This window comes from Hemicordylus capensis, chromosome 2 (assembly GCF_027244095.1).
Source record: "Hemicordylus capensis ecotype Gifberg chromosome 2, rHemCap1.1.pri, whole genome shotgun sequence".
NCBI lineage: Eukaryota > Metazoa > Chordata > Lepidosauria > Squamata > Cordylidae > Hemicordylus > Hemicordylus capensis.
Window position 1 is genome coordinate 53023647 of NC_069658.1, and position 27723 is coordinate 53051369.

At 44.1% G+C, this 27723-nt stretch overlaps 1 long non-coding RNA gene across 7 annotated transcripts; it reads left to right on the forward strand.

Moving 5' to 3' along the window:
- LOC128342552 (uncharacterized) lies at positions 1–26625 on the forward strand. Of its 7 annotated transcripts, none has more exons than XR_008315072.1 (5): positions 41–83; positions 957–1002; positions 1343–1487; positions 25560–25729; positions 26345–26625. It is a non-coding gene; the product is annotated as an uncharacterized LOC128342552 (long non-coding RNA). The 7 variants fall into 7 exon arrangements; XR_008315067.1 differs by lacking the exon at positions 41–83 and adding an exon at positions 332–427; XR_008315071.1 differs by lacking the exon at positions 1343–1487 and having other exon boundaries at positions 1–83.
- The last annotated feature ends 1098 nt before the right edge of the window (positions 26626–27723 follow it).

Below are 27723 nucleotides of genomic sequence, written 5' to 3' on the forward strand. Positions count from 1 at the left end.
AAGCAACTGGCAGTTGGTTTCACCGGGCTGAACTGGTTCAGCCCAGTTTGACCCAGATCTGCATGCTTGCAAAGGAGGCTCTGGTAAGAATTCCCCTTTACAAGCAAAGGGGGAACCCTATGGGGATTGAAAAAGGGCAGGTGGGGGCAGATGGGTCAGAGACCTGGTTTCCTTTTCCATACAAAAAAGGGCTAAAATTCACCTATTCACAGTTGCTTAGTTGAACCAGCGGTTAGGGGTGTGCATGGAATCACAGTGGGGTGGTTTGAAGGCGGCGGGGGTCTCCCTTTAAGAGTGGGGGGAGGGCGCACCAGCAACTTCCGGTCATATCCGGAAGACGAGGTCAACGGGGCGACAGGGAGATATGCTGCCACCCCGATGGGCTGTTAGAAAAACCGACGTTGGCAGGAGGAAAGCGGCAGGAGGGGTATGTGCACCATAAAGGGCCTCCGAACTGGTTCCATGCACATCCCTACCGGTGGTTCAGTTCGAATTCAGTTTGAATTCAGACATTACCTGGAGTTAACATCTGGTGTCACTTCTGGCCAGTATTTTACAGCACTTAGCCATTTTGAGGCTCTATCTTTAAAAAGATTTTTGTGTGGTGGCAAATATTCATCAAAAATTTGGCCAGTTTGGGGGTTTGAGGGACATTTCTGGAGTCCTGGAGAGCAAAGTAATGTGCATTTCTACTCTTAATTCTCTCCCCATCCCACTCCTTCGGCATTTTTTAAAAAAGGAATCTAACCCCTGGATTTCCAGAGGGGTAAAATTCTTTATTTGAAGTTTCCGTACATGCTAGAACAGAACCCCCGTGAATAAAGAGGGCCACCTGTATGGTATTTTGTAGTACATTGACAATATTTCCTTGGTTAGGGATTCAAAGTGCAAGGATTTTAATAAGAGAAAAAGCAATCCTTGATTTTTTTCATAATTGGCTTAGTTTTATTTTACAGAAAGAAATCAGAAGTGCTAAATCAGATGCTAAAGAAGAAATAATTTGTAAGTTATAGATGTTGCTAAATTCAAGTTAAATTCAAGCTCTTAGCTAACATTAACTTAGTAAATGCATACACATATGAATTAGATAATAGTCCCACTTTTAAAAACTAACATTACTAGTTCCATTACAACATACTTCCACACACACACAACTGGTTCACAGTCTGTATGTGGTGGCAACTGCTGGGCTCAAATGGCAGCTTTGCACTCAGATAACTGGCACCTCTCAGCATTTATTTCAGGTGACAACCCCTTTAAAGCAGCTAGATTCTGTTGTGGATCTTCTCAGCACTAATCTCGACGTAGCTTGGACCTTCATTCTGGTCTTCCTTTCTTACAGGATCAAAAACTGAGATCTCTTACTTGGGTGTAGTTGCTCTCTTGATTCTTCAGCTTTAGATAAAACCTCAGCAAGTTTCAGACAGATCTCATCTCAGCTAACAGTTTTCAGCTGCCATGTTGCTTCTGTATCAAGTCTCTCCTAGGTTTGTTTTCTTTTCTTTTTTTTACTGTTAATTATTTTATTGAGTTTTGATATAAGAGAACATCAAAAATACATCAAAATAAGTAAGAATGATAAACTGGGCTTTCTCCCAGTTGACCTCCCCCTTTCTGAGTTCTCTAGTTCCCATGGCAACCAGAACTAGTCTGCCAAACTGCCTTCTACTTTGGGATAACTTCTGGTTGACCATTCCTCGCACAGGGTTCACAATAGTTTTCCCCCCATACCCAGGTGGGCCTGAGCATATTGTTATCAGCCTTGGATATCCTCTACAAATAGAATCTGTTAATTACAAGAAAATGAAAGCAATGTATTCAGTCACAACCCAGCTTTGTATATTTGGATTCCTTATTTCCACACAGTTGTATCAATACTTTAATTCTAGTGAAAAGATTATTGTTTCTTGCTCTGGGAACTGGAAATTTAGATTTAATGCTACAAAGAAAGGTGAAAACTAAGCAGCAGGTCTTAGGAGTCATAAGGTTTTGGAGGAGTGATGGTGGTATGCTGTTCCCCCTATTTTAAAAACAATACATTTGGATCCTTTATGGAGCCAAAATATGGAGGCACCATTGACTCTCTATTTTTGAACATCTTCAGAACAAAATATTAGGGATCCCAGGAGTACACCTCGTTTTCTAAAGAGCCCAAACTGGTATATAAATGGTGGAAATGAGTGGCCATCTGCATCTTTTTAATTATTGAACTATATTAATGTGTATGTCAGAGAATAGACTTCTGAAAATATGCTTAATGGAACAGATTCAATCTAGCCCAGCCAAACAGCTTACCTGGTTCCAGAGGCCTGTGCAAATGATTCAATTATATACTTTCTCAGTTAATTAATTATTCTGGAACCAGGGCATTTACTGCAAAGTTGAATTTCAAAAACAGGATGAGAAGTGCATATACCCAGCATGAACCATCTCTTTTGGCCACCATTAGGAAGTCCCTTTGGTATAGCATGTTCAAGTATCAGCATGGTTTTTAAAACTATTCATCTCACATAAACAACTTTACAAAAAGAAATGTTTTTACCCTTCTAACAAATGTGCTCTCAGGGCCAAACTAGATGAGACAACAGAGTTCTCAGATTGGATCATGCATCTCTTTAAATGTTGGCAAATAACAGCCATAGACTGTATAAGGCCATTGCTCAGTGAAAGAGCATCTGCTTTGAATGCACAAGTTCCTGAGTTCAATCCCTGGCATCTTCATATAGGGTTGGGAAGGACTGTCTGAAACCTTGGAAAGCCACTGCCAGTCAGTGTAAATGATACTGAATTAGATGGACCAATGGTCTGACTCAGTATAAGCCCCCCGCTCTCCCTATGTGTGAGAGGGAGGGAGGGAGAGAGGGAGAGTTCCAGATCAGGGCTCAGAGAGGGGCTGTTTGCTGATTTGTGGAGATATTCAAATCTTGCTCTCTGACAGACCTGGAATTTCATTCTTTTTTCCTTGTTATGTTACTTGGATTCCTATTTCCTTGTCTCTGTTCTCTAGAAATATTAGGAATAATGGAAACCTGGTGGAACGGTGAGAACCAGTGGGACACTTATTCCGAGAGGCATGAAAGAGAGACAGAGCTGTAATAATGCTGACTTCAATTACCCTCACATAGGCCACCTTTGGAAATAATGCCAGATTAGAGATGAAGGGGGCAGAGGTTCTATTTCATGGTCATCCGAATATGTGAAACTACAGTTTCATCATAAGATCAACCTGAGGTTTCCATCCCCAAACTGTAATCTGAACCTTTGGTTTGTAGTGAGTTTTGCTGCTCCAACCTGAGGCTTGAAGGTGGCATTGTGTTGTCTGAATTCTGCCACCACACTAACCTAGGTTTTGAGTTGTGGCTGCTGCCAACGCCATAGAGAGAGTGGCTCAGACCAGACCAGAAACACTATGCCTGCCGTGCTTCTCTCTGGCCACCTCTCCGAGCACTTGCCCTGCCTCTCTGCTGTCTCCGCACACCTCCAGCCATTACCTGGCAACAGGGTCGCCTCATTGCTGCGTCCCAAGCTTCAAAGCATATCAAGAGAAAAATGGGGGTGCCCACATTTCACTGTGTCTCATGTCGGCCCACCCCCCAGTCTGTAGAAAAGGGGGATGGGATGACAAGACAGGCACTGGTCTCCACAAATCAAGTGATGAATACGTACTTGCACAAGCAAGTAGAGTTCCGGTTGCACCATGAGCCGGGCAACATGTTGTTTCCCCACAAAGATAACACATGACAGGAGAGTGATACCCAGGGTCTGGGTTGAAAGGTAGTTCCTGGGATTATTGAGTGACTCTCTGCTCTATTTTTTGCAGACATTAGTAGGGGAAGGGGGACCTAGTCCCTTCCCCTTGGGTGCAAGCATGTACCCTATAGCAATACCCATGAGAAGAACCACCTCGGGGTACATCGGGCTGGATTGCTAATAATGTGTGACAATGCCCCTTCTCCCAAGGACCACTCTCTCATGAGACTGGCAGGCCATAGATTGGCATGTGGGTTGGAGGGCTTTCACTGTCCAGCCCCATTGCTAGATCCATGCAAGCCCAGGGGAAGGGTACAACAGCAACACCTTTCCAGGTTGTGGTGACTGGTGGACAGCAGGAGTGAAAGGGCTTACTCTGGAAATCACTCACTCTGGCACATTTCATGTTGATTTTTGCTCAGTACAGCTGCCTAGCTTGTCAAAAATAGCTGAAAATAGGGTCTCCCTTTCCCCCAATGCCGGTCCAAACCCAGGAATTTTGAAAGTGTACTAGGAGCCATCACCGATCCTGCTAGATGGAGCCCACAGGGAAATGGCGAGACACATGGAGTGACCCAGACTCCTTGGGAGTTTGTAGGGGTTGAGTGTAGAGAGGAAGGCGAGGAGTATGAGTTCTATTCTTTGAACAGATCTAGTGGGGGCCCATATTTTATTTATTTATTTATTTAAAACACATATTATAACACATATAACACATATAAACACATAGTGGGGGGAGGCCTATATTTGGATGCCCTAGCTCATGAGGGTGCAGTCCTATGGAGACCCAAAGTTTATGAAGTCTCTAGTCCTCCCCAGTGGACAGGCACTCTTATGATAAGGCTAATGCCTGACTGGCAAGCTGACACAGAGACAGGAGTGTGTTGGGCTGCTTCAACCAGGTTTTCCTGTGCTGCTTCAACCAGGTCTGCCATCACAAGAGCATCCTTTCTCACAGTGGACCAGACCCCAAGATCCTTTGCCTGCCGTCATATACATATTTCTTCCTAGGAAGTCATCATGGTCACTTCCTGGAGTAACAGAAAAATAGGGGTGTGCATAACCAGTTTAAATTGGACCAGGTTCTCTTTGAACCAGCCCAGTTTGACTGGTTCAAACTTGAATTGGACTGCCTGCCCCACAAGGAGGGTTAAAACCAGACCTGAACTGGTCTGATACTGACTAGTTCAACCCAGTTCGAGGGTTATACTTAAGAGGAATCAGGTGAGGATTCCCCTTTACAAGCAAAGGCATGGGGAAATTCTTTATAAATGTTCTAAGGGCGGCAGGGGTGGCGACAAGAGGGCACCTCACTGGCTTGTGCCATGGTGGTGGTGGCTCCTGTAGGGCTTACAATTGAAGCAAAGGGGTGGGGGGAACATTTTAAAATGTTTTAAGATTGGCTGGGGGGGGGGATGCAGCAGCTCCTGTAAGTCCCGCCGGTGTTCCTCCCCAGCTGCACAGGCCAGAACCAGCCGCCGCTGGTCCGCACCTCTGGGGGGGTGCAATATCATGCAAATGGCCTCTGTGCATCTGTGGAGGCCGGAACTGGGCCGGTCGCAGCCTGTGCTGCTGGTGGGCACCACCAGTGGGGCTTACAGGAGCTGTTGCGTGCCCCGCCCCCAGCCAGTCTTAGAACATTTTAAAATGTTTTCCCCACCCCTTTGCTTATAAAGGGAATTCTTATTGGATTCCCCTTTACAAGCATAGCGCTTGAACTGGTTCAAACCAGATTGAAGCCGTTTGAACTGGTTTGAATCAGTTTCTCCCAACAGACTGAACGGTCGGCCAGTTTGAGCGAAGCAGCTGGCAGACCAGTGGTTTGGTTTGAATTCAGTTTGAATTTGAACTGAACCACCAGATCCAGTTCTGTGCACAACCCTAAAAAAATAATGCCCCTTTCCACCTCACCCCACTCATTAGCAGTGATCATGTTTGTGACTGTTTGGGTGGTGGGGTTCTTGTGAGGGTGGCGGCACAAGTGTTGTGAGGGAAAGGGTTTCAATGCCATTTAAAGGGTTTAAATGCCCTTTCCCTGCCGAGGGTGGGTGGGCGGTCCATGCCAAAAAAGGACGATTATGCTGGGCATGCCCCTTTGAAGATCATGGTCAGTGGCTGCTGTCTTGCTGACGCCTTGCCAGTGATCAGGCTACTCTGCCCTGAAATCAAAGGTTGCCCAGCCCAGGTTGGAAGATCATCTGCAGGATGATTCCCAGTTTCAGGATTTAACCTCAGGTTCATCAACCTGCAGTTTGGCGTTATGTGTGAAGGCAAGGGTGGCCATAGAGTGGGCAAATTCATGTGGTTTCAAGATTTAACCTCAGATTCATCAACCTGCAGTTTGGCACTATGTGCGAAGGTGGCTATAGACTGGGCAAATTCATGTGGCGGTATTGACAGAGAGGCCAGATTACTAGACACACTAAATAATGACTGTGCCTTAGAACAGTTTATTGTGGAACCAACCAGACATAAGGTGATTTTGGACTTAATCCTGACAGGTGTCCAGGACCTGGTGTGAGATGTCAGAGTTGTGGAATCACTGGGGGACAGTGACCATAGTGTGATCCAATTCAGCTTATATGCAAGTGGAGCCTTGCCAAGGAAGTCCAACACAGTTCCTTACGCTTGGAGACTGAAGAACTGGGCCAATTTGAGGTGACAAGAGGAGATGTTCTAAATTGTATTGAAAAACTAAAAATTAACAAATTGCTAGGGCCAAATGACATCCACCCAAGAGTTCTGAAGGAACTCAAATTTGAAATTGTTGCTCTCCTAGCAAAAATATGGAACTTATCCCTGCAATCAAGCTCTGTACCGAAGGACTGGAAAGTAGCCAATGTAACTCCGATTTTCAAAAAAGGATCCAGGGGGTATCAGGGAAACTACAGGCAGATTAGCTTATCTTCTGTTCTGGGTAATTTGATGGAAAGCATCCTTAAGGACAAAATTGTTAAACATATAGAAGAATAGGCCTTGCTGAAGGAGAACCAGCATGGCTTCTGCAAGGGCAAGTCTTGCCTCACTAACCTTTTGGAATTATTTGAGCGTATCAACAGACATATGGATAAAGATGATCCAATTGACATAGTATACTTGGACTTCCAAAAAGCTTTCGACAAAGTTCCCCATCAAAGGCTCTTCAGTAAACTTAGCAGTCATGAGATAAGCGGACAGGTTCAAGTGTAGATTGGTAACTGGTTGAAGGACGGGAAACCGAGGGTAGGAATAAATGGACAGTTTTCACAATGAAGAGAAGTAAGAAGTGAGGTCCCCCAGGGATTTGTATTGGGACCAATGCTCTTTAACTTTTAAACTTAACTCTTTAACTAGCCATGCCCCCATGTCAGACGTCAGATGTGGGGTGTGTGGTCTGGCTCCCAAGGAGGGCTGCTCCTGGCCGCGTCACGAACGCAGCACTGGCCATTTAACTCCCAAACGAGGTCCCGCGGCCCCGCTCGGGAGTTAAACCAGGGGCCCCCTTGCGGCCCCTGATTGGTGGCAGCCTGAGTTCTTTGAACCCGTTCGCCCAGTGGTGGCTCTGTCCCTGGCATCTAGGACTGTTTAGTTTGGAAAACAGGCGACTATGGAGAGACATGATAGAGATGTATAAAATTATGCATGGAGTTGAGAGAGTGGACAGTGAGACATTTTTCTCCCTCTCCCACAACATTAGAATCAGGGGTCATCCCATGAAACTGAAGGTCAGGAAATTTAGGACCAACAAAAGGAAGTACTTTTTCACACAGCGCGTAATTAATCTATGGAATTATCTGCCGCAAGGTGTGGTGATGGCTACTAGCTTGCATGGCTTTAAAGGGGAGAACAGGTCTATCAAGGGCTACTAGTCTGGTGGCTATGCTCCACTTCCAGTCTCAGAGGTGTTGCCAGACAGTCCAATTTCAGGGTAGTCCAGAGAGCACTCTTCTATCTATACTATGTTGGAAGGCTATACAGCCCAAGATTGTAAGATCGCGGCCTCCATTATGAACTTTTCACCTACCTGGTTTGGCAAGATCCATAGCTGGTTGCTCAGCATGAGCTAAGCATGGAGCAACACACCCCAAGGTGGAAATAGCAAAGACTGGATGGGACATCCCCACACCTCTCTTGCACACAAGAGGAGAAAATACCCAAGCGAGCAGACACAATTTCAAAATGTGAATCAATCAAGGGAAGAAATCCCCCTTTTCACAAAATATAACAGTGGAGTATTCCTTGGGAGTCACTCTGATAAGTGGTGCATTTCCTAACCAGTCCTTGAATTAACAATTTAGCTGGCAAGACCTCTGGAAAAAGAGCACATCGAAACAAGAGATGTGTAATCTTATACACCTAAAAGCATCCTGCTCTTCAGAATTCAGTCCAGCATAGCCCTATTCAACTCATACACACATCTACAGAACTTCATTGGGCAAAATTCACTCAATAAGATTAAGCTCAAGTAGCAATGAACTTCTATGTATTTCATGGAATCTGCGTACTCTGGGTATTTAATGGAGTGTACTCTGGGTAGACAGCACAGCTTAGAAACTGCCTCAGAACACATTTCAAGTATCTCTGGCCAAAGCACATGGCCTCAGAATCTGTTTGGATCACTATCCTGCAGATTCTTAAGCAAGTTGTAGCCTTTGCTCCTCACCCTTTTTCTACCCCACTTTTCTGCCCACTCCCTGCAAGAATAGGCCAACCAACATGCAACGAATGCATCAACAAACCAGGGAAGGATAGGTAAACTAACCTCTTACCCTTCTAAGCCTCCTCACCCTCTTTCTTTTCAGCCTCCCCACTTTTACGCACTTTCCATGGCAAGCCTTAAGCTAGGCTCTGGTCAAGCGCCGGAGCCAAGCTGATACATTTCTAATTAGACCTTTAAGTTAAATTATTGCTAGCCATATTCATGCTTAGAATATTAGTTAAGATTTACTGCCTTGCCTACCTGAACCTTTGTGTTCTGTACCCCCAAATAACCTTACTAAAACCTTTGAACTGTGTTTCTGTCTCATCATCGTTTTCAAGACACCAAACTTGCTCAGATTTGATACTGGAACCAAACTGTTCCCTCTAGCCAAGTTAATTCCCCCACACTAAGCCAAAAGTACAGTTGGAGCATCTAGCCAGTGCTCTGGGGCAGTTCTGGTAACAGAGACAAGATGCCTCTAAATGCCAGCTGCAGGGTACGCAACAGCACAAGAGAGAGCATGCTTGTGGACTTCTCAGAGGCAGCTGATGGGCAATTTTGTGAATCAGGATGCTAGACTAGATAGGCCTTGGGCCTGATCCAGAAGGGCTGTTCTTATGTTCTAGTGTGAACCAGAAGCACAGCTGAGGTGTTCCAGACAGACGCTTGCACTGATGCCAGCTAGACAACTTCCAGTATAAAGTAAATTGTGCCAGACAAGTATTAATGGAACTGCCCTGGGGTGATTGGTAAACACCCCAAAATTGTGTTCAGGCTTTGTGAGGGGAAATTAGCTCAGAGTGGAGCAGTTCCACATCAGAATAAATTTAGTGCAAAGCATTGGTTACAGAAAATGACTGGCTGAGAGAGAGAGTTGTTAAAAAACAGAGATTTATTTTATTTGAGGGTAAGGATAAGTGAGTCACTAAAAGAACATTATTACTAAAAATATGTTACAAGATTAACCATACAACTGCTAAGAGGAAATTTAGCTTAATGTCTGAATTAAAGTAGCTTCTAGGCTGGACAGAGAAAGGAGGCTCAGAGAAACAAGACTCTTGGATTTAAGAGAGAAAAGACAGGGATAGAGGGAGCCCAGGTTGGAGTGCAGCAGTTATCATACAACCTTATTTCTTCCTTCAGTAGTGAGTGGACCCTTGTGACTTGGGAGCAACCAAAATACCTCTTTCCTCGAGGATGGACTGGGGAGCAGCATGTAGCAGCGAAGAATCAAGGGAGTTAGGTAGCAGGGATGAATCCAAAGGTCGTATGTTCTTGTGAAGCCAGGTCCAAGTGGTAGCGAGGAGGGCTGTGCAGATTGAGCCCAGCAAGGGAGCCAGTCTAGGGCCCGGAAACAAGGGTGGCCCGCAGAGCAAAACACAGCTAAGTGGTATAGCAAGTGTCCGCTGCAGCGTCCAAGTAATGGGTGACTCCAGAATGTGGAAACCAAGTGGGTAGCACTGGAGACCAAGGGGAGCACACAGGCTCAAGAATCCAGGGGCAGATCAAGCCCAAAATGTGTCCTGAGGGGACATTCCAACTGACCTTGTTTCTTTAGTAGGGGAGTTCTGGGGAATCTCAAAAGATCCCATTGTTTGTCTGTTGTGTTGCGCTACAACACAATGCGTGAATAGGTTGATGCAAATAGAGTGATTAAATGTGCAAAAGCACAAAATTCATTCCAGCTGGAAACACCTAGTTAGTAAACTAATCAGCATTTTTAATGGGTATATCTCTGAATTCCTATAGTCCACTCTAGCCTCCTTTTGATAAGGAGGGAATGCTCATTCACAGAGCCTTATCTGACTTCCTGCTCAGGTAATTGGCTTTTAGCTCCTTTGAGGCATTTATGGAGGGGAGGTAAACCAAAGGAGGGTCAACCATTCAGAGAGACTTTGAGCGGAGTCTTAACTTATGAGTTAACTTCAGGAGCCTACTCAGGTGTCCCAGCATGGGGAAGGCGCAAGGCAAGTTCCCTTTCAATTTGGCTCTTTTGCAGCTGCTAAATCTAGGGGTAACTGTCCCACTGCCTCCTAAGTGACTGTTCCTCAATATGCCAACAAATGGAGAGCTCACGATGCTATGAGGCTGCCGAGCATGTCAATAGTGAGACCCATTCGCCTGCAGCCTCAGACGCAAGCAGAGAAGTTTCTGGGAGCCGGCAGAAAAGCAGTGCTAGCAACACAAGCTGGTGGTCTTCAGTGTCCTGGCCAGTGTCCCCTGTTACAGGAACTCCCAGATGTTGTTGAGTACAACACCCATAATTCCCAGTCAGAAGGCACTGCAGCTAGGGATGCTGGGAATTGTAGTCAACAACATTTGGGAATCTCTGTTACAGGGAACACTGGTCCTCCTGGCATTCACTACCTCTGTTTTTTGTTCAGTGTGCTGTTCCTCTTTTCTCTTTGGCCTTTTCTAAGTAATCTGTGGTAGTTGTGCATGATTGAGGTATGACATAACATTAACATTTGCATGTCATCAGGCTCTGTAGGCTACATACTTTAAGCATTTTTGGTTTACCATTGCATAATGTTTCACACATATGGTGTGTGGATGCAGTACGCACACCTTTTGCCATACCCCCAGGAACAACTGTACTGAGTTGACTGAGTATATCACCACTTTGTGGCTACACTTACGGCCACAAGTGCTATGGAAGAACTGTAAATGGAAGCCAAGCTAGATGGGAGATCCGGAGGGAACTCCTGTGAGCTGTGAACGACTCACAGGAGCCACACAGAAGCAACAACAAGAAAACTGTATTATTGTTATCTACAAAAAGGGAATGGGACGGAGAAGGGATAGAGGGAATGTGACATCCAAAGGAGAAACATGGGGCTATTTAAAGCCATCATGGTTAGGGATGTGCACAAAATTGGCGGGAGCTGGTTCGACAGCGGCGGGGAGATGTGCACCTGATGCACGCAGGTGTGTTGAGTACTCCCGTTACATCTGGTAAAGGGGGGCAACGGGATGGCAGGGAGGTACGCTGCCGCTCCGGCGGACTTTTAGGAAATTGAGCACCTGTGGGGGAAATGTGGTGGGGAGGGGTAAATGCATCTTCTCCTGCCCTTAAAGGCAGACACCACCCTGCCATTGAACCTTCGAGCCGGCCAGTGTTCAAACCAGTTTGGAGGCCCATAAAAGGGTCTCTGAACAGGTTCATGCACATCCTTAATCATGGTGCCAAATGTGAACTGCCTGGAGCCTCTGGAATCAGGCGGTGTATAAATGAAGCAAATAAACAAATATAAAAATAAATAAAATGCATCATAGACTTACACTGTGGGATAGCAGGCTGTGTTAGTTCTAGGGCTACAAGCACCATGAACAGGACCGTGTGGACTGCCTGAACATCAGCCCCATTCCAGATGGTACAAATGGGCATGCAGATCCAACACAGCTGTTGCTGACCATTGCTCCATGCATGACTGGATAAGATTGTGTGCCAGTTTCTCCCAGTTCCTATGGAAATCAGCATAGGCGGTGCCAACATAGGGAACCAAGTGGAGGCAAGCACTTCCCCAAACAAATAGCTCACCCCTTCCATTTACAGATTGTTTTTTTAAAATTATTCTGTGTTTTTCTTTATCATCATCGTCGTCGTCGTCATCATCGTCATCGTGACACAGTTCCCCATGGGCTCATTTCCATTCATGTATGGGTGTGTTAATATGAAACATATTGTTATTTCTCTTTCAGAAATCTAATATATGCAAGAAAGCTCACCTCCTCTGCAGTTTGCCCCTTTTGTGTCCTTCCAGTGTTACTTCAGGTGTTGCCACTGCCCCACTATCCTGCTGATTATATTGGGGCAGCAGATCCTTCAGGAGGTTAGCAATGTGTTGTGGTCCATCCTTCGGTTGCCCCTGCCTACTCTGCAGGCACCATTGTCCACTTAGGAGGATGCATTCAATAATGGCAGGATTAGTTCATGGAAGTTACTTCTGTTTAAATATACTTAGGATTTGGTTATATATATATATATTTAAAAAGGTTAAAATAGACTTTTTACTTCAAGTGGAAAGTCATTGTTACCAATGTTAAGTCTCGCTTTTCTATTTTTACACTGCAGTATTACTTCTAAAAATATAAATGCATAATGACATTTTAGTAGCTAAGATGAGTAAGTAAACATAGTTTCACAGTTTACTTTATGTATGTATATGTAAAGGCACTTACTACCAAGGTACCTCATTAGTTTGTCTAACTGTGCCCTGCCTGATTGAAAACTGCCTAGACTTGTATTTTTTTAAAAAATGATTAATGCATTATTCTATTGTAGTTCCACCCATTTCCCATCATTTTTGATTACCGGACATATAAATAAGAAGGTAATTCTCCCAGTATACATATTCTGTATCAATGACTTACTAAGCATACAGAGATGCACATTTTTTTCATTATAAATAATACATTTCCTATCTAAAACATATGTAAATTTATTCCACAACAGAAAGAAGCTAGGATAAATTCTGGTATTACCATATTAATTTAAATTAATTCTTCATTAATCTGAATTATTTTTGTTTTCTCTAAGTATTTGTAATAATAAGTGTATAGAAATATATGCTGTGACACACATAAATAGGTAGGTTTATGTGTTGTAAGGGAAGGTATAAAACTGGCAAAAATACAAGCATTTTGATATAACATTTTCCCAAACCAAAGTACAGATACATTTGAATGCTGATGTAATAAACATTGAACATTTGCTGCATATGTATATATGCCAGCAAATCTATCTATCTATCTATCTATCTATCTATCTATCTATCTATCTATCTACACACACATACACACACACACACAAACACACATATATGCACTACAAGAGTCCAAGCCTTTAAGGACCCCCCCCCTCTCTCTCTCTCTAATCTCTATGGCAAGCTAAGAATGGACTCTTAATGGTGTCAGATCTGAATGGTAGGGGCATATATTCTTAATAGTGAAGCCAGCTCTCAATCTTGGGAGTTGTAGAGGTCCATAAAACCTGAGCCTAGTACGTATCCTCTGGATACAATGTAAGACATTTTTGTATCTACACAAGCAATGTGTGGCTAGGGAGAAGCAGGGGACTTTTAAACAAATAGTTGGCTTATACTATTCATATCAATATATGTAGGAGTTTTGATTAGTTATTTTAAAATATTCTGTTCGCCAGATTATTCAAAGCAGCTTGTAATTAAAATATCATAAAATTCAGTTATAATCAGCAATAAAATCAAATATGCATATTTACAACCATTTGAAAATAACCACCCAGATTAAGATAACCTATAAACACAAAGCAGCATATTGGCAGGAATCCAAAGCACCCATGCGTACACGGGAGTTTTCAGCCTTATTCTGCTGCACTCCATATGTCCCCTGAGAAACACCCATAAAGGTCAAGAGCAGCCCAAGTGCAAGGAGCTGCCGCTAGAAAGAAAAACTGGCAACCATATATGTGTGAGAGCATTCTGAACACAGGCACAGGCCTCGCTTGATCCTGGCTACTGATTAAAGCACATTCCCAAAAGCCTGATGGAATATTAAGGCCTTCCTTGCCTTAACACCTATAGTGATGGGAAGGGCCACTTCCAAGGACTTTGCATCTGACAGTATATAGGTACATAGAAAACAGCCTTATACTGACTCAGATCATTAGTCTATTACGCTCAGAATTGTCTACACTGAGTGGCAGCAGCTCTCCAGCCCTACCTACTACTACTACTACTACTACTATTACTATGGATATTTATATACTGTTCTTCAACCAAAGCGCTCAAAGCGGTTTACACAGAATAATAAATAATACATAAATAAGATGGTCCCCTGTTCCCAAAGGATTCACTACTTTCAGGACCGCCTCTCCCAGCCAGTTCTGTCCCTTCCTGTGAGATCTTCTCAGGTTGTCCTTTCTTTGGTCCCTGGTCTCACAGAGATCCATAGTACTAGGGCCCATGGAAGGGCTTTCTCTGTTGTCACCCCTTCACTTTGGAATACTCCCACCACCCTCGATTTGGTCTGCCTCCTACCTTTCAGTCTTTAAGACCTTATTGAAGACATTTCTTTTCCACCAGGCATTTGCCCTTTAATTTATTATTACTATTATTATTTATTTTCACAGTCAGACAGGTGTTATTGACTGGTTTGTTTATCAGACATCGAGTCCTTCCCAAGGACCTGGGATGGCTGAATTTTATTATCAATATTGTTGCTGTTATTATTATAGATATCGTCGCAGAATATAGGCTGTTCCCAGTAAAGTTGCTTTTTGTAATTGGCTGATGGTGATTTTTGTGGCCCCTATGGTGTTGAGGTGCTCTTCAAGTTGTTTTGGAATTGCACCTAGGGTGCCAATTACCACTGGGATTATTTTGGTCTTTTTACTTTTTCTGCCACAGCCTTTCCATTTCAATATCTTTGTATTTGGTGATTTTTTTCTATTTCTTTTTCTTCTATTCTGCTATCCCCTGGTATTGCTATGTTGATTATTTTAACTTGTTTTTCTTTCTTCTCGACTACAGTTATATCTAGTGTATTTATTGTGTGGCAGATGTTTGTCTGTTTGTAGTCGGAAGTCCCAAAATATTTTTGCATCTTCATTTTCTACAACTTTTTCAATTTTATGGTCCCACCAATTTTTGGCTACAGGTAGCTGGTATTTTTTGCAGACGTTCCAGTGTATCATCCCTGCTACCTTGTCATGCCTTTGTTTGTAGTCAGTCTGTACGATCTTTTTACAACAGCTGATTAGGTGGTCCATGGTTTCATCTGCTTCTTTGCAAAAGCGGCACTTGCTGTTTGTGGTGGATTTTCCTACTTTTGCTCTTATTGCATTTGTTCTTAGTGCCTGTTCTTGTGCAGCCAGTATTAAACCCTCAGTTTAATAGCAGATAGTGAGTCCCCTCTGTTGTTTGTAATCACCATGACTCTACTTTTACAAATACTAAACAAAACAAATAAAATAAATTATTATTATTATTATTATTGATTACACAGCCAGACAGGTGTTGTTATTGTTGTTATTGTTGTTATTATTAATAATAAATCTCAGATGCTATTCTTGCTTTGTACACTGCCCAGAGTCTGTGGATTGGGCAGTAAATAAATAAATAAACAAATAAATAAATAAAAATCTAAAAAGTAACATAAGACAGATACCAGCAACAGCCACTGGAGGGATTCTGTGCTGGAGTTGGATAGGGCCAGTTGCTCTCCCCCTGCAAAATATAAGAGAATCACCACTTTAAAAGGGGACTCTTTGCTCATTTCGCAGCCTGATGCCAATGATTGAATATGGAATTTTTTGCATGCAAAGCAGGTACTCAGGCACTGAGCTACAGTCCCATGCCTGAATTTAGGCTCCTAAGTGAAGAAACCTGGACCCTGACCTTCATAGTTGAACTTAACAGGTGAGGGGTATATACAGCTACAGATACTCTAAGATTTGCAGGCCCCAAATATTATAAATGTTACAAACTCTTTGTCTTAGTCAACAGACACTGGCTTGGTTTACATAATCATGTGAACTAGGTTTAATGTGGGTTATCAACATTAGCATGATTGTGTGAACCCATGCCAAGGCAGAAAAGAGCCATAAACCACCTTGGCATGGGTTCACACAATCATGCTAATGTCGATAACCCACATTAAACCTTGATTTAGATTATTGTGTGAACCAGGCTACTGTGTTAATAAATGCAGAAGCACAGAAGAAGAAAAACCCATTATGTTGTGGGGCTGGTATCACAACTGGTTGTGCACAGAACTGCGGCTGGGTGGTTCAGAAGCGGCAGGGGTGGCACTTTAAGGGCAGGGGGAGGATGCACATACCCCCTCGCCGCGTCCCCCCCACCGGTGTTATTTTTTTGTAAAAACTTTCAGGGCAGCAGTGTACATCCCTGCCACCCCATTGCCCTCCTCGTCTGGAAGTGACAGGTGTGTGTGTGCACATCATATGCACGTGTGCATGTCAGATGGTGTGTGCACACACACAATGTGTGCCCACATGCCTGGTACTTTCGGCCGAAGCGGGCAATGGGGCAGCAGGGAGGTACGCTGTTGCCCCAAAGGTTTTTATGAAAAAATAATGCTGGTGGGGGGGAAAGCGGCAGGAGGGGTAAGTGCACCCTCCTCCCACCCTTACAGCGCCACCACCTGGGGCCTTTGAACTTTGAACTGGCCCTGTGTTTGAACCTGTTCTGAGGCCCGTAAAAGGGCCTCCAAACAGGTTCATGCACATCCCTACAGCCGGCTAGAATAAATAGGATCCATTTGGATACTGGAGGTAAATTTTGCCTGATTCTTATGTGGCTGTCTGATGTGGTATTGCCCTTACATGTGAACCACCCAATTCAGTTTCATGCTGAGAGGCATTTCTTTATAAACAGCTCCTCATGAAATTGCAGAGTTACTTTGTCAACAAGGATGTTCATCCATCCTAAAAAAACCTCTGTCTTCTATGGCCTATAGGAGAAAACAGAACAATATATTTGAGTTATAAAATCTTCCTTCCTTGCTGTTCTCTCTGCTAACCATGTGAGAGCAGCTTTGTAGACAAATCAGTTTGTGAAATGCTGATGCCAATTCTAATTTGAGATTGCTTTGCCTGAAGTTCAAATTTGTTGCTGTTTTGTAACCTATAACATGTTTTTACATGCGTATCCAAACTGCTAATGGGAAAATATGCTGCATTAGGAATGCGATAAACCGGTTTTGTGTGTGTGTCTGTGTGTGTTTGAAATCTTTGTATATAGTTAAAATTAGAGATTGTAAAAAATTGTAGATTTTCAGGATAAGATTAGGTGGTATTTAATACAACTATCCAATATGTTTTCTCCTTGTGAAAACTGGTAGTACAGTTCTGGAAGTTCATACTTGCCATATCTGGAAGTGGCATAAGATTCCAAAGTATATTAATCCCCTAATAGCAAAATGCCATCAGGCTAGGGCATTCCAGAACTTGTTCGCAAAATTGCTTAGAAACCTGTTACAAGCCAATCCTGGAATGTTGGCATGTCTGAATATACCAGGAAAAATCTAGGAATGTTGGGTATGAACTGATGCAATAACTGTGTTATGTTCAAACTCTTGACTGAGCAGCAGATGGCAGGGATGTGCGAGTCGGCTCAATTTAAAGTACAGTTCAAATTGAGCCAGCCCAGTTCAGTCAGTCCAAGTTTGAACCGAACCAGCTCCAGTTCTAAGCACCGGTTCGTGGGCTGGTTCAGGGGTATACTTGTAAAGGCGAATCTGAGAAGTAGGAATGGAACCATTGTATAACAGTGCCACCCAATCCCACCTCCCTCAGGCAACCCAAAAGGATACCATGATTGATGGTATCCAATGGTTCCAAGAGATCCAAAAGGATCAGCAGAGTCACATTCCCTCTCTCAGTAGCCAACTGGAGATCATACATCAGGCCAACCAACGCAGTCTCAACTCCATAGCCACTTGAAAGCCAGTTTGAAATGGGTCTAGATAATCTGTATAATCCCAAACTGCCAGGAGCTGAGAGGCCACCACCCGCTCAGTCACCTTGCCCAGCCATGGAAGATTTGAAACGGGTCTGTAATTAGCTAACCCGGAGGGATCCTCTTCAAATAAGGTCAATTAAGACAGGGAGGCATCCTGCCCTCTCTTGAGAAGCATTTATAATATTTACCAGACCCTCTCTGATAATATGATTACCAGATGAAATAAGTCAAGTTGGGCAAGGGTCAAGAGAACAGGTTGTAGGATGTACAGTCTGAAGCAGTTTGTCCACATCCTCAGGAGTCACAAATCGAAAGTCAGAGAGGCAGGGGAAGGAGCTCCCAGTCAGCAATTCAATGAACCGCTTACTGGGGAAGGGAAGCGCTTCTGGGGCTGATGGGCCCCATCTTTGGCATCTTCCTTGCCCCCTTGCATCTGATGTCAGACGCAGTGGGCATGGCTTGGGGCATACATGCTTTGACATGCGATTGTAAAGCCTAGGAATTGTAAAACCTAAGCAGGGGAACCACCGGAGGACTTTATCCTCTGGCTGCAGCTAAGCTCCCTACATCCCTGTTTTTTATTTATTTATTTATTTATTTATTTATTTAGATTTCGACACCGCCCTTCCAAAAATGGCTCAGGGCAGTTTACACAGAGAAATAACAAATAAATAAGATGGCTCCCTGTCCCCAAAGGGCTCACATTCTAAAACAAAACATAAGATATGCACCAGCAACCGTCACTGGAAGTACTGTGCTGGGGGTGGATAAGGCCAGTTACTCTCCCTCTGCTAAATAAAGAGAATCACCATGGTAAAAGGTGCCTCTTTGCCAAGTTAGCAGGGGTTAATGTTGATGCTCTGGTGCAAACATGGAATAATGAACTCAATAGACACAATTGCTCCTAAGCGTCCTCTCTGACCTGCTTCAAAATTAGCCCCATGGTATTTGGAATAACTATGGGAGCTGAAGTGGTGAGGAGGATGACTAGAGTGCATTTGGAGGAAGACTTGGCGTGAATCCAACAGATCAGAACACAAAAGCACCTTTGAAGATCTATGCTCTGGCAGTGTGGGCGGCAAAGAAGCAGTTCTTTTCTGCCCGCATTGCTTCCACAAATTCACATCCTTGAATTTTGTCTAGGGTCATGAGGGGGCTAGTATGTGCCCCCTCCCCCTTGAATTTGAACTTGGAACCATCAATCACTTGCTGTGACATCTTCAATGATGTCAGATGCAGTGGAGGTGGGGCCACTGCCCAGGAGAGAGTCTGTTCAGACCCTATCCTATCCTTCCCCAGCCAGTGTTTCATTGAAATGCTGGCTGGGCTTTCCCCCGCCCAGCACACCCAGTGTTTCAGTGAAACACTGGCTGGTGAGGAGAGGGGTGTGCCTTGTGCTCCCAGTCAGCGAGTGCTTTGTTCACCAGCTGGGTGTGGGAGGGGGAAAGGGGGCACCCAGGGTTAAGGCAAAGGAGTGCCTTGGTGCCCCCCAAGACCCTGGCAGTTGGGGGATGATCACCATGGTCCATATGCCCCCATTGACAGAATCACTAGCAGAGCCAATTTTAAACCCTTCCAAAGCTTCTTGGACTCCTATTGGATCCAATAACCTTCTCCAACAGACCATCCTAATTGGTCCTTCACCCCTGCAGAGATGGGCTATGGTTGCAACTCCAACCTTAGCTAGATGGTGGTCTGTCCATGTCAATGACAGACAGGCAGACAGGAATCCCCACCTACAGAACACCACCCTGATCAGAGCAAAAGACCCAATCGAGCATGTGATCAGCATCATGCGTTGGTCCAGAGGTCAACTGGGATAGGCTCATAGTTGTCATAGCTGCTATGAACTCCTGAGCCACTCCTGACAACCCAGGCCCAAAATGAACATTCAAGCCCCCACCACCAACAACCCGGGCAGTTCCAATGCCAACTCCACCACACACAGATTTGTCAGCACATTTAGGGACTTTGTCGGGCAGCATGGTGATCGGTACACCATCTCAGTCTATCCTTGATTCCTAGGCTTAGGCATATATATTCAATATATGCCAATTCCCTGACAGGGAGCCTGGTAACGGAGATGGTATTCCTATAGACTGCAGCCGCACCATCTCCTCACCCACATCCTCTCACCTGCTCCACCAAGAGTATCCCACCAGGAGAAGCTAAAACCAAGCTGGACCACTAGCCTCGCCTCACCAGGTCTCTGTAATGCATCCCAGGCCAGCTCCTTCATCCAAAATCAAGTCATTGATTATCTCAGACCTATTTTGGCCTGACTTGGCATTACAGAGTAATAAGGTGAGGTTCTGTGGGTAATTGGCACTGCTTTCCAAGGTCAGAGACGTTGTAGGCCTGCTGGAAGGGGAAACAGCAATTAAATTTGTGAGTTCCCTTCACCTGTTTCAGTGCTATATCTTCATCGATTCCCCACCACCACTGGAATAGCTGCCCCCGAGTTATCCCCCACCTCCCCATCTGTGGACAACCCAAGACACACACCTGTACCAGGCCCAACCAATTACTAGGCAACAATAATACTATAGTCAGCAGGAGTCTTTCTTTTAGAAGTCCAAAACTACACATTTGGCCCCACCCCCACCCCCAAAGGCCACCACTGAAAGCTGGCCTCCTTTGGAGACCACCTGCAGATGACCCACCCACTGGTGGGCTGCACTAGTGGCTGTACCCACAGCATTGCTCCCCTATATTTGGGCCAAAAGTTTAAAAGCCCAACAGGTGTGCCTCTCACCCACCCTACCAGGTAAACCCGGCCGAGGTGCAAGATGTTACAGCAATTAAAAGTGAGCAAAACAACAGATAGCAGCCAATGGGAGAAGTACACAGATGCCACAGCCAGAGCCAGTCCAGAAGGAGTAGAGGTGGGAGTGGGGGTAAGCCAGATTAAATAAATGCCTATTTACTAAAAAATAACCAACAGTTGTTGAATAAAATATTCACCCTAGCATGTTGTCCATCCCAGTGGCTGTTGCTGTTGTCTTTCCTATATCTTTTTTTAGATTGTGGGTGATCCCTTTTGGGACGGAATCATTTTCTCTGTTTGCTGTGTAAACTGCTTTGAGTACTTTCCCCCACTTTGGCTGAAAAGAGGTATATGAATATTTTAAATAAATAAGCACAATAATACATGTTATGTAAAACACATTATTCACCCATGCATGCTTTTCCCGCTCCTCCTAAATACCAGTCAAAGAAGAGAAGTCATTAAAAGGAGACTTAACCCTTTCTCCCAATGTGATCCTGATCTGGACTGGGGGCCCCAGTAGCTGCTATTTGCTCTAGGGGGAGGAGGGAAATGACCATTGGTGTGCCAAAGGCAATTTTTCTATTGGACCAAAGAGCAACGGAGGGATTTGGGAAGCTGCCTTACACCAGATCAGACCATTCGTCCATTTAGCTAAGTTTTGTCTGAATGGACTGACAGCAGCAGCTTTCTAAGGTTTCAGCAGGAGGCTTTCCCAGCCCTATCTGGAGATGCCAGGGATTGAACATGGAACATTCTGCGTGCAGAGAAGATTCTCTAGCACTGAACTATGGCCCCATCCCCACAAAGGGTGACCTAGTTTGGGACTGTGCTAGGGAAATTTAGTTAAATTACCTCTGCCCTCCTCTCCTTCAGGGGGGATTAGCTCCCCTCCATAGCTGATTTAGGACAACAGAACAAGCATACAGGGGCCAATAATGTGCAATGAAGTATGTGAACTGCAAACGTTGCTTGCTAGACCAATGTCACTAGCTGCCTGGCTCCTGGCTCCAAGGAGGAGCCCCAGAGTGCACACTTCAGTAATCATAAACAAAGAATCAGTGTTGCACAATCCTTCATATCCAGCCCATGACTAAACTCTGGGCAATTGGAAGTGTTAAAAAAAGAGGGAGGCCAAACCAGAGCAGACCTTCTTAGCTACCTATTGTCAGTTTCCAGGCATATATTAATTTCAGAGGGAAAGAAAATATCTTGATATGGATGATGTTCTGTGGATATTAAATGAAGGCAATTTCTCTTACCTAGCCACATACATAATTTATTGTTTGGAAAATCATTGGGCAGCAATGCAGTTAAGTCCAAATAGCTGGTTTCAGCCAAGTTAGGATGACTTCAGCGTTACAGTGCATTTCTGTAGGATCATTGAAAAGATGATAGAAGCAGCTTTTATGTATGGCAGAATATTCCCACAGGTAGCTTTACTACAGAGACAGCTATGTTGTGTCTGTGTTCTTGAAGAAATAAATCTGGATGTGCATTCTTGTGTAGGGGTCATATATCAGGGAGGTAGACAGACTTTAAGCATTTCTTAGAAATCTAAAAGAAAATGCTGCAGACATTGTTTTTTGAGGCATAGCTGTGTTTAAGGGTGTGTCAAGATGGACATAAGTTGAGCAGTAAGCCCGCCTTGGAAGTGCATTTGCCTTGTTCTGTTCAGATTTATAATATTCTCTTGAGGACTGAGCTCTAGAGAAAACGCATTTTTCTTGTTAACAGTTGGAACCACAGACCAGCTGCATACAGCTTAGTTTGGGTAGCTCCAATCATTAGATCAACACAGAAATTTTTCAATGTTTCAAAAATGGTGTCTTTAAAAAAAAAATAACACAAGGAATGGATATGCATCTAGTACAGTATATACTGTACCTGATGCCAGAAAATATGGACAGCCCAACTTTGTCATGACCCCTGCCCCGAGTCTGACACTGAGAAAGCAGAAGCAGCACAGGCCCTAGGACTGGACCGTAGAGAGCCTCAGAGTTGCCCTGCTGAGCCTCACTGGAGTCATAAGAACAGCCCTGCTGGATCAGGCCCAAGGCCCATCTAGTCCAGCATCCTGTTTCGCACAGTGGCCCACCAGATGCCGCTGGAAGCCACAGGCAGGAGTTGAGGGCATGCCCTCTCTCTGCTGTTACTCTCCTGCAACTGGTACTCAGAAGCATCCTGCCTTTGAGTCTCTCCACACCATCACACTCCCTGAAATCTGCATGTCAGTGCTGGCAACAGACTAGACACAATCAAGTACAGAGGAAGGGGAGTGCAAAACTCCAGCCTAGAAGGCTGCCCTTTGAAGGCTTCCACTTTCCAAACATGGAGCAGATAAGAGCTCAGGAGGAATAGCCTGAACCCAGAGGTATTTAAGAGCTCAGTCATAGTATAAGAGACATATTAGCTGTCAAAAACCATCTGCTTTTGTTCACAAACAAAGCCACGCGGCTTTCAGTGACCTTACCCGATGCACGTACTTGCTGATGTCATTGGAAGCTGTCAGAATCAGATCAGAGGGGGGCCTACATCACTGGAAATGGTCAGTACCAGGCCTATGCCCTCACTCCAGAAGTTCTGCCCCCCCCCCACCTCCTCACCCCACTCCAGAATATGCCTGTGCATTCCCTGAAGGTGGGCGTGTGACCCCTCTATGAACATGCAATACCATCCTGGACCAATAGGAAAAGGTTTCATAGCCTGGAAAGGAAAGATGGTGCAGGTGTATAATGGAGTGGTGGCCATTTTGTGTAACTTTGTTGGCTGAAATCGGGTCAAGTGATCTCTCTACGAACATGCTCCACCATCCTGGATTAGTAGGAATAGGTCCCAACTCTCTGAGCTATCTTTTTTTGCAGAGTCACCCAGTCATGTGGTTCCCAGAGAAATCTTTGGAGCCAACCGTGCCTGCAATAGGGGACCCACGGCACTCATTTGTCAAGGGCCCTCTGAGATCTGGGAAATAGCCCTATCAATGTTCCCCATTACCTCCCACCAATGTTTGAAAATATAAAACAAATTAAATCTAACACACAAGTTTTATAAAGTGTGTATGTGGGGAGGGGGACTTTGAGTCACTGGCCAACATCTAGGCTAACCTTCTGCAGACACACCAGGTTATTTCATTGCTTGAGGGGAAAGGGGTATTTTTCAGCAATTCCCTCTTCTCTCTCTGAAGCTCCCTGTACCTTCTGAAACTATCTTCTTGCATGTCTCCCACTTCTCACGGACATCATACATAGGAGGTACAAAGTGGCTGAAGATGGAAGGGAAGATCCCCCGCCCCCCCCACACACACGGACTGTAAAATAGGGAAATAGCCTTCCATGCATTGCACAGTGGGAAAGCCCGGCACATCTGTGGGTGACTACTAATTATATCACAATAAAACTCCAACACAGTGGTGCACTTAGGCAAACTGGTGCCTGGACTGTCCCTGCTGTGAGGCCCCCCCACCACAAGGCCCCCCTGCATTTTAGGGGGGGGCTCCTGCCACCACCCCGCACCTGCCCCTGCCCCGTCGTGAACTGCTAAAAGTTACCTTCCTTTGGCCACCAATGTGCATGGGCGGGGGTGGGGTGTGTGTGAGCCGAGCAGGCCTCCCCTTGCGCCGTTGTGGCGGTAGCAGTGGTGGTGGGTGGAGCGGCTGGGCCAGACAGGCAGGCCCAGCCACCACACCGCCCACCAACACTGCCACCATGGGGCAGGGGGAGGCCTGCTCGGCTCACCCCCACCCCCGGCCATGCACATTGGTGGCTAAAGTAGGATAACTTTTGGTGGTTCAGAGCAGCAGGGCAGCAGCGGGGCAGGCATGGGGTAGCAGCAGGAGGCCCCCCAGAGGCCCCCCTGGTCCACTGGAGGCCCCTCTGGACCTTGGAGGCTACGGGCCGGGTCCCCAGAGTCCAGGGGGTGAGAGAGCCTCCACTTCAACAGGCGTCCTTAACACTTATTCAAGCAATTTCCACACACAATAGACTATCTGGGGGAACTACTGCATTCCCCCAAATAGAAAATGATGCATTTTGGTTGCTTATAAAATTCAATGCCTCCGATTACAAGTTATACCTTCCTGAGCCATTTTTGGAGGGGCGGTGTATAAATCAAATAAATAAATAAATAAAATACCTGTAGGTAGGTAAACAGGTGGTTCACAACAAATACTGTAAATAATATTGTATATTGTTAATAATAATAATTAATAATATAATAATTTAGATAACCTTACCAGCTCTAGTTGGCTTCAAGTCGTTGCAGAGCAGGCTGCAAAGAACTTTGCTTGAATTTTATAAGTACAGCCTTTTAGCAATAGCTCCATCAGCATTGACTATGCTTTCATAAGGGACATCATTACTTAACAATTATCTTCAGTTCTGCATTTTACATTTTGGACTAACAGAGCCACCTTACTGATTGATTATTATTGGGATTTTGCCAAAGACATTGTCTCAGTTCTTTGTATGGGGCATGCTTCTCTTATGTGAATGTCCCTATGTACTGGCTTGGGGATGGAGTCATGTTTTGTTTGTCTGCTCCTGACGTGTTGCCTTGAATTCAAACTGAGAGGTTCTCCCTCTCTCTGCATAAGGGACTGTTGGTCTGTTTATTGTTTTCTTAGCCTATGTTTAGTTAGTAATAAATATCAAACTCTTGTTTCTCAGTTAAAGTTGGCTCCTTGTTCAATTACTTATAGAGGTTAAGTAATTACTCTGCAACAATTATTATATTCAGATCTAGAAGATGCATTTTCCTCAATAAGGTTAAACAAAAACTGATGTTCCTCATCCATTGTAATCTAGAGTTGTAGCGAGCTGATAAAGGTCTATATTCATTACCCAAATATGAACATTTTAATAGTGATAACAATTCTGAAATGTACTTTCTTTTATTACAGGAGAAGACATATAAAGACATTCAGGGAGACTAGTTTCCAGACAACAGGAGAGCTTTTAAGACTAAGCTATCTCTAGCCTAACTACAGAATGGATATGATGAGTCTTCTAAAGAAATAATTCACAGATTATACAAAGCTATGTGGTTATTCCTGAAGTTCAGCTATTTTTGGTGAGGCAGTTAAAGTGATTTCACATACAATGGGAAATGGGGATTAAAAGAAAGTATATTGCTTTTAATTATATAGCAGCAATTGTGCAGAAAGTCCATGTTTAACTTGTGACAAAAGCTTTAAGACATCATAGCATCCAACTAATTGCTTAGAGTAATAATCACTTTCGTACTGACTTCTGACACATCAGACAGTTTTGACAGTCAATTCAAACACTAAAAATATCTGTGGCTTCTCCGTAAGACACCTATTTGAACACTGGCATTTTATCCCTGTCACTTCCCTAATAGGATTCTTAATATCTTGTACCAGGAACCTAGGGAAAAGATGAGCATGCTTAAAGAGAAGTGAAACTCTGTAGGTTAACTTGTCTAGATACATATCTAGGGCCTGGCAATAATATGCCAGGATAGATAACATTTTATTGTATGAAAGATATTCTGTACTTCAAATGATAGACTGAATACAATAACTGTGGGAGTGCAACATCATGACCCTAGCAGCTGGGGCAATGCAGCCATTATATTCACCCTGCTTCTCAAGGTTAACATAAATGTATGGTATTTCGGGATAACATGTTATTGTTGCAAATGATGGTATCATTTTTATTACAGAACAATTTCTTTGGAAGCTCTTCTTCAGTGAAGTCATGCTGGATGCTGGCAACAAAAGACTGAAGTTCTTTGCTATTTTGTAATGACTTACATTAATGTAATATTTTCTAATTGTTCAACTATTCCCTAGCAAGTTGAACACTTAAATAATTTACACAGCATGTTTTAGTTCAAAAGTATTTTATATGCATTATATAAGTTGTGTTTATAGTATAAGTTGTATATTGCTCTTTTTCCTTAATGAGCAATAAAATAAATCATCAGCATTTAGAGAATCCTTAGGTTTGCCTGAACTTGTCTTGAATCTGCCTACAAGGAATATTATTCAGCGGTGGCAACACTATATAGTTGAAGCCAGACATGCCATTTATATGAATTCTAAAAATATTGTGTTCTTTGCACTAAGATGGTAACTGTCTAGGGCTGATTCAGACAAATCGTGGCAGCCACAAGAAATGCTTCTCACTTCCAAATTCTGAGTATACCATTAGCCACTTGCTACATGGACACGCCCAATGATGTAGAGCACGGATTCTCAACGTTGGGTCCCCAGCTGTTATTGGACTTCAACTCCCATAGTCCCCAACCAAAGGCCACTGGGGCTGGGGATTCTGGGAGTTGAAGTCCAATAACATCTGGGGACTCAAAGTTTAGAATCCCTGCTATAGAGCAATGGTTTCCAAACTGGGGGCCTCTGGATGTTGCTGAACTACAAATCCCTTCATCCTCAGCTACAATAAATTGTATCTGGGTCTGATGTAGTTCAGCAACATCTAGAGGCTCCCTAGGTTGGGGACCACTGGTGTAGAGTGCACACTCCAGTGCCAGTGGCTGGCAAGAATCTGTGGCACTGGAATGGATACTTATTCATGAGTTGACCAGCACACAAGTTAAGCAGAATCAGAAGTTAATTCATGTTGTTGTGACTACTGCCCTGATATGAGGGGAGTTTCCTGGATGGCAACGGAAGATAGAAGCATGGTAGAAACGGTGGAAGAGAGGAGGGACAGGAAAGTGTCAACTGTCAGCATGTTATACTTTCCATTTATTAGCATGGTACATCTGGAAATACTTGGTTGTTGCATAAACTTCTAATTAGTAGAAAGAAATTAATTAGCAAAGGTAAAAAACCCAAGGATATTAAAAAAATGAGCAATTCCTGTGCTCATTGGCCACCATGGTAGCCTTGACTTAGATCTTAGATCTTAGATTTGAGGTGCTAAAAGATACTGAGATCTCTACAAAACTGAGAGGACTGCTAATAATCATGAGCATGTGAAAGAAGAACATGCAATTTATTTTCTGCAGCAAGAAAACCCAAGAAGACATTACAGTCTTAAGCCACAATTCATTTAACCATGTGCGAACATTGAATGTGG